We start from the raw sequence: 7,337 nt of genomic DNA, 5'->3' as shown, positions 1-7,337 counted from the left end.
CATAGGTGGAAGAATTGTCACTATGATAAACATTGAATTAGTAGTGAATAATTCTAGGATAAAATTAGACACAATAAGTATAGGAAGTACATTAAGTTTAATTAATATTTTATTAAGCATTAACAGAATAAAAATTACATGGAGACATAATTAAATACCTAATAATTGGTAGTAACACATGATGCATAATTCAATAATATATAGACATCTGTCTCATTCTATGAAATATTAATTATATGTATGGATATATGTACATATATGATAAACAATACTGATATTGAGTAATTATTAATTGATGCTTTATTAATTGTTAACTGGGACACATCATTAAATGGAGATATAATTTAATACCTAAGAATTGGTACTAATATTATCTATAATTTAATAATATGCAGACATCTCTCTTTTTGTGTCTACAATATTTATATACAGAAATCTCTATCTATTTATACCTTGTTCACTCCTGGGGCTCGGTGGTTCAGTGCTCACCTAGTAATCATGAAGCCCTGTGTTCAATTCCTCAGTGCCACATAAATAGAAAAACAGGAAGTTCTTCTATCTTTCAACCAATTGAGTGCTAGCCTTGAGCACAAATGCTTAGGGAGAGTTTATAAGCTCTTACTCAAGCCCCAGGATTGCCACCAAAAAAAGGTAGGATGTTCTAACTGCAATTATAGAAGGACAGAACTTCAAATACCTCATTACAGAGCAAGCTAGGTGTGTGGTGCTGACAGCTGCCACCTAACCTGACTTAGCCACATGTAAACCACTGCAACCTAGCTCCATGGGTTACACATGTCATCCTGGCTTATGCCCGTCATCTTAGCTGCTCGGGGTGCTTAAACCCCAGTCCTGGCAGGATGTCTACGAGACTCTTCAACATATGGCTCCAAGCCATAGAGCTCTAGCCTTGAGCAAATATTATTAGAATAGTATCCACATGCTTTCAGTTCAAGTCCCATGTCTACCTCCCCCAATTAAAAAACCACCCCATTAAACTATTAGATGTGAACTTGTATGGTTTGTGAAATTTTCCTTAAAGAACGGTGATATTGATGAAAGCACCCTAATTTTAATGACAGCTTGTGGAACAGAGCTATGTGCTTAGTCTTCACAGGGTGCAGTGTGCTGAGTCCTGCATTGGGTGCTAAGTCTTTCACAAGATGCTGTGTGCTGAGTCCTGCAAAGAGTGACATGTACTGTGTCCTTCACAGGGTGCATTCTTACATCGTGCCCTTGTAAGGGATCCACAACTGAGATGATTATGCAGACAAGAATATTGAGTCTCAGATATGCTCCCATGGCAAGTATAAAATTATGTATTACTGAAGACTAGTGAGTTGTCTTCTGCGGACAAATGTTTTCTTTTTTTCTGTCATGAACCTTGAACTCGGGTTCTAGGTGCTGACCCTTACCTCTAGGGCTCATGGCTAGCACTTCACCACTTGGAACCATGGACCCCCTTGCAGCAGAAGCCAAGCCCAAGGGGTCAGTAGCTGGTCTGTCATCCAGCCTTCTCAGGAACCTGAAATCTGAAGATCTGGGTTCCAAAATATCCCAGACACAAAAGGTCCCATGAGACTATTATCTCCAATTCACCACTAAGAACCTGAAGTGGAAGCAGGGTGCTTTCTTTATGCTGGTAATCCTAGCTACTCAGGCGAATGAGATCTGAGGATCATGGTTCAAATCAAGCCTGGGCAGGAAAGTCTTTGAGACACTTAGCTCCAATGAACCACCAGAAAACCTGAAGTGGCGCTGTGGCTCAAGTGGTAGAGCACAAGACTTGAGCTGAAGAGCTCAAGGAAAGCACCCAGGCCCAGACTTCAACTCCTACAACTGACAAAAACAACAACAAAAGACAGAAAACACTAACAAACCTGAGGTAGAGGCCTGGGAAAGTGCATTAGGGATAGAGTGTTTTGCATCTATGAAACCCTAGGCTTGATTTCTCAGGACCATATCATTAGGAAAAACCCTGAAGTGGCTCTGTGGCTCCAGTGAGAGAAGGCTATCCTTCTACAAGAGAAACTAGGTACAGTGCTCAGGTCCTGAGTTCAAGCTCCAGGACTCATGTATGTGTGTGCATGCACACATGCCCCCACCCCCCAACCCCCACCCCCACACAAACACACACACTCACAGACCAGAAGTGATGTTGTTACACAAAATGGTAAGGCACTGGGCTTCTGCACTGTGCTCCTGCTCAGGACAAAGGCCTTGTGATCAAAACCTAGCCACCCAGGGCCCAACAAGGAGAGATCAAAGGTTTCAAACCCTGATGAGCTTCACCAGCCCTAGATGACAGGAAGCTTTGTGATATCCAACGTATGCTTGGATTTTCCAAACCTAGGAGAGGCATCATAGGCCCATCATTACTCCAATGAAACATTTCATTAGATTCAGTGCCCTAGTTGACTGCCAGAAGTACTCCTGAATTATATTGAGCACTTCATCTGAACACAAAAACATAGTCTCACAAAGGCAGGATAAGTGCACATAACTTTATCTGCCATGGAAAGTGACACAAATGAAAACTTGTTGTTAAAACAGAGCACTGGGGAGAGAGATAGCTTGGGGTACAAAGAGACCCTTTTCTCCTGACCTTCAGAGCACGCCCACATTCATCCTCACTAACTGGCTCAGGTGGAATTGTTTGTTACCAAGCTGTACAGGAGTGAGGCCTTTTGTCTGCCTGTCCACACAATGTGAGAGACTTCTTCCAGCAGGCCTGGGATGCAGAGAAACCCTCAGGTGACACTGGGAATTGTGATGAGTTCCCTGGAACATGCACTGTCTTGAAAGAAGTCTCTGTTTTATGAAATTATTGTATTGAATACAAATTTCCTAGCTTGGTGCCATTCATCATAGCTATTCTATAGCTTCACCTATAGGAATACATCCATACATAGACAATGACATGGAAGTACAGGCTCTTTTTGAGGGGGCAGGTCCTGAGGTTGAACTATGAGCCTAGGCATTGTCCCTGAGCTCCTTTTGCTCAAGGGTAGTACATGAAGCTTGAGTCATAGCCTCAATTCTGGTTTTTTTGTGATCTCTTAGAAGTAAAAGTGTCATAGACTTTCCTACACTGGCTGGATTCAAGATAAGGTTCTCTCCATCTCAGCATCCTAAGGAGGTGGGATTACAATCAGCAGCCATTGACATATTCTTTCCTTTCTTATTCATTTTTTAATCTGGACAATCTGACTTCTTAGCAGGGTCATTCCAATGGTTTGAGTTAATAAGTAAACTACCCAATGTTTATTATAGTTGCTTTCTCTCCTCATCTTCTTCTCTGGTCACAGGGTTGAGGCCAAACGTGAGAAATGAGTGTCACAGTATTTTGGAGCAAATATCCACAGGATATGCCAATTCTGTCACTTAGCATTGAGCTAGAATTTACTGTCTCAGGATGAGAGGACCGAAATCTGGAGTGATCCTCATACTGTCTGCATTGCTCCTTTTGCCTATGAAATGATCTAATCATTATGAGTGTTTTGTGTCTCCAAATTTAAGTATCTAGAACACACTAGAAGCATCTTCCTGTTTCTGTTTTTCTCTAGTACCTCTCGAGATTTAGACTAAGGATTTGTGTGAAGCGGCTCCTCTGCGAATCCCTGAGAAAAGCCACTTGAAGCCTCTTCAGGAGATCGCCATTCAAAGCCAGCTGAGCAGGAAACTCTGTGAGACTCTTATCTACAATAAACCACCAGTGAACCAGAAGTGGAGCAGTGGCCTAGAGGGTAGAGCTCCAGCTTTGAGAGAGAAAGCTGAGCAGGACATACAAGCCAGACCATGCAGGAAAGCTTGGGAGTTGATTATGTCCAGTTAACGACCAGATCGCTCTTCAATTACCTTCTGTTGGCATGTTGCATGGGCCTAGGTGAGAAGTCTTGCCCCTGTTATCTGATGATACAGGTAACTGGGACCTGAGATCCTAGGACCCATGGGTCCTACAGAAGAGAAGTATTTTTTAGACATCATATCAGCAAAATTTGGGCATAATCACTGGAATGCTTCAGAAATATGGAGAAAAACAGTTTGGGACCAGCGAGTTAAAACAATAAACGGAGCAGCAGAATAAAATCCCATATAGATTAGAGGAAAACAAGACTCATTTTTTGCTATGTGAATTCAGAAGGCCATGTACACTTAGAAGGTATCACAAGTTTGTACCTAAAATATTGCATTGATACATTTTATATTCTGATATATATTCTAAACCTAATTATTTATATTCTAATTGTATTGATTGAAATAAATATCAATTTATTTGTCAAATTATCAATTAATTCTAGTAACTTTCATAGTGTGCAATATAAAATCATCACATATAAATGTAAAATATATAACTATATATAATATTATGAAAAGGCTCATGTTTTGCATTGTTCTGTTGGGGTTAGGGTATCAAAGGCAACTCTGTTTTAAAGTATTATTCCATTATCTCTACCTCAGTGTTTGGTAGAGTTAAACCTAAAGCTTTACCATATGTAGATTTACAGCCTGGATGCAAGAGGAAACACTGTGGTTAAAACATTAGCAATTTAGGGAGGTTGAGCTTTTCTTCATGTGTCTATTGGCCATTCTTCTTTCTTCTTCAAAGAAGTTTCTCTTTAAGTCTTTAGCCCACTTATTTATTGGGCAGTTGTTTGTTTGAGTATTTGTTGTTGGGGATTTAATTTTTTGAGTTCCAAGTATATTTTAGATATGAGACCCTTGTCCGTTGTATGGCTAGTGAAGATCTTCTCACAATCCGTGGGCTTTCTATTGATCTTGCTAGCTATGTCCTTTGCCATGCGGAAGCTCTGCAACTTCATGCAATCCCATTTGTCCAACCTTTCTTTGATTTGTTGTGTTTCCAGGTCTCTATTAAGAAAATTTCGGCCTGCGCCAAGGAGACCTAGGGTTTCTCCTATTCCATCCTGTGATGTTTTCAGAATGTCTGCTTTGACTCCGAAGTCTTTGATCCATTTGGAGTTGATTCTGGTGTAGGGTGATAATGCAAATAAAGACAACATTGAGATACCACCTCACCCCAGTTAGAATGGCAAAAATGAAGAACTCTAATAACAACAGATGCTGGAGGGGATGTGGACAGAAGAGAATCTTACTGCATTGTTGGTGGGAGTGTAAACCTGTTCAACCACTTCTCAAAAAACTTCACATACAGCTCCCCTATGACCCAGCAATCCCACTCTTTGGCATTTACCCAAATGTTTACAAACAAGACCACACTATAGCTATCAGCACACCTATGTTTATTGCAGAATTATTTACCATAATAAATAATTATTGCATAATTATTTACCATAGCTAAGATCTGGAACCAATCCAGATGCCCCTCAGTAGATGAATGGATCAAGAATATGTGGTATATATACACAATGGAATTCTATGCCTCCATCAGAAATAATGGCATTGCCCCATTTGTTAGGAAATGGAAAGACTTGGAAAAAATTATATTAAGTGAAGTAAGCCAGGCCCAAAGAAACCTAGTTCCCATGGTTTCTCTTATTTGCAATATCTAGTATATGTATGAGTCAAGCAGAAAAGGTCAGATAATGTGATGTGAGGAAAATGAATCCTAAGATATGTATTTAAATGTTTTTTTTCTTTCATGCATTTGTTTCTAATGCACTTATAAGATTATCTTTTTGTTGCTTTGTATGTCCCTCCTCCACATTATAACCCCTGCTTTCACTATATTTGATGTCGGTATAATTTGTGAAGTAGAAGGGGAAAAACAAGTCGTTTAAGGATACTGGTGGACCCGTGCAACAATGAGAAGTACAAGTTGTCATGTCCAAAATGAACTTTACAACTTTGGTGGGGGGGGAGGATTGGTTGGGGGTCGGGGGGAGGCTGGGAAGGGATGTGAAGTGTAAACAAAGAAGGAGGTTGCAATGCTTGATAAGAAATGTACTCATTATCTTGCCCATGTAATGTAACCCCTCTGTATATTTTGTTCACAATAAAAATAATAATAGAAATAAAAATAATAAAAAACATTACCAATTTAAGGCCTAATAATGAAGAGAAATATATGGACTTCTCTTGCAACTATGAAAATATTTGGTGATAAAATGGCAGTAGTGTAAGTTCCTGCCTGTTTGGAAGGTAGACAGGCCAAGACATTAGGTAATCATGAATATGAACATTTTTTCACTTTCTTGGCTTTAGCTACTTTTTAAATGGTAGGTATCATAAACAATCATATTTTGATAAAATGCCTTCTAGTATGAACAGTTCTGGCTGAACTGTTCATCTCTCTATGATCCCTTGTAACTAAGATTAGTTTTGTTCCACTAATACAATCTATGCTGTCAGAGTAAGATATTCTGGTTGGTCTGTTCCTACATGGAAGAAGGGTAAAGGTTCAGGTAGACATTTGTGCCAGTAAGACCTCATTTGGGAAAATCTCAGCTGCATATGCTTAGAAGTAGCTCTTAAACAAGGCTTACTTTGAATCCATTGGCTCCACAGAGCTAACACAGTTGGATAAATAAGTACTTGAAAAAGCCGTCTCATTTGGACTTAGCTATTAATACTTGAAAATATGATCAAATTCTAAATGAAAAGGACTTAAAATAGTCATTGACAAAAAAATTGCAAATGTGAGCAATCAACTGAACAACATTTTTTTCAACTATTCACAGAATTTTAGGGAAATAAGATCAATAGCATTTTTAGGAACAATAAAGTTTCCTTGTTACAAATAGGCACCTAAGCATATAAGCCTGTATAAATATTTCATCATTAACTACTAAAATTTACATGATACTACATTCTTCAGCAGCTTGTATACCAAAATTACAACAATACAGAGATTAACATGGCACTTGTACAAGGATGATATGAAAATTTGTGAAGTATTCAAAATTTTTCATTCTTCAGATGCAAGAAATGAAAAACAGCTATTAAAAAGTTGATTACACAATTACAAGTGAAACAATACACCTAATTAATATAATTAAAAGTTACTTTGACATCAGTGTATTAAATTTTCACCTTAGAAAGGCCTTTACATAGCATAACCTTTACACAACTTTTGATATTAGACAACATCGTCGTTTTATCCCAAAGAAATATAATACTAAAAGGACCTAGGGAAAAAAAAAGGAATCTTAAACTATTTCTGTATGGAATGCAATCTGAAAGGACACATTAATGAACCTATATGTTATAAAACAATGTAGAATTCAATGTATTATATCTAGGAGAGAATAAAATAGATTATGGACACTATACAAACATAGAATATAGAATATTTTAAAATATACTTTTTCAGACAAACAACGGAAATATCTTTAGTTTCTATACTACTCATTTCA

At 38.3% G+C, this 7,337-nt stretch overlaps 1 pseudogene; it reads left to right on the top strand.

The window, feature by feature from the left end:
• Positions 1–6,790: 6,790 nt before the first annotated feature.
• On the top strand, positions 6,791–6,890 carry LOC122103021 (annotated as a pseudogene).
• Positions 6,891–7,337: the final 447 nt, after the last annotated feature.

Source organism: Dipodomys spectabilis, unplaced genomic scaffold (genome assembly GCF_019054845.1).
Source record: "Dipodomys spectabilis isolate Male_0828 unplaced genomic scaffold, ASM1905484v1 ptg001334l, whole genome shotgun sequence".
Taxonomy (NCBI): domain Eukaryota; kingdom Metazoa; phylum Chordata; class Mammalia; order Rodentia; family Heteromyidae; genus Dipodomys; species Dipodomys spectabilis.
This window is presented reverse-complemented; position numbering and strand designations above follow the sequence as displayed.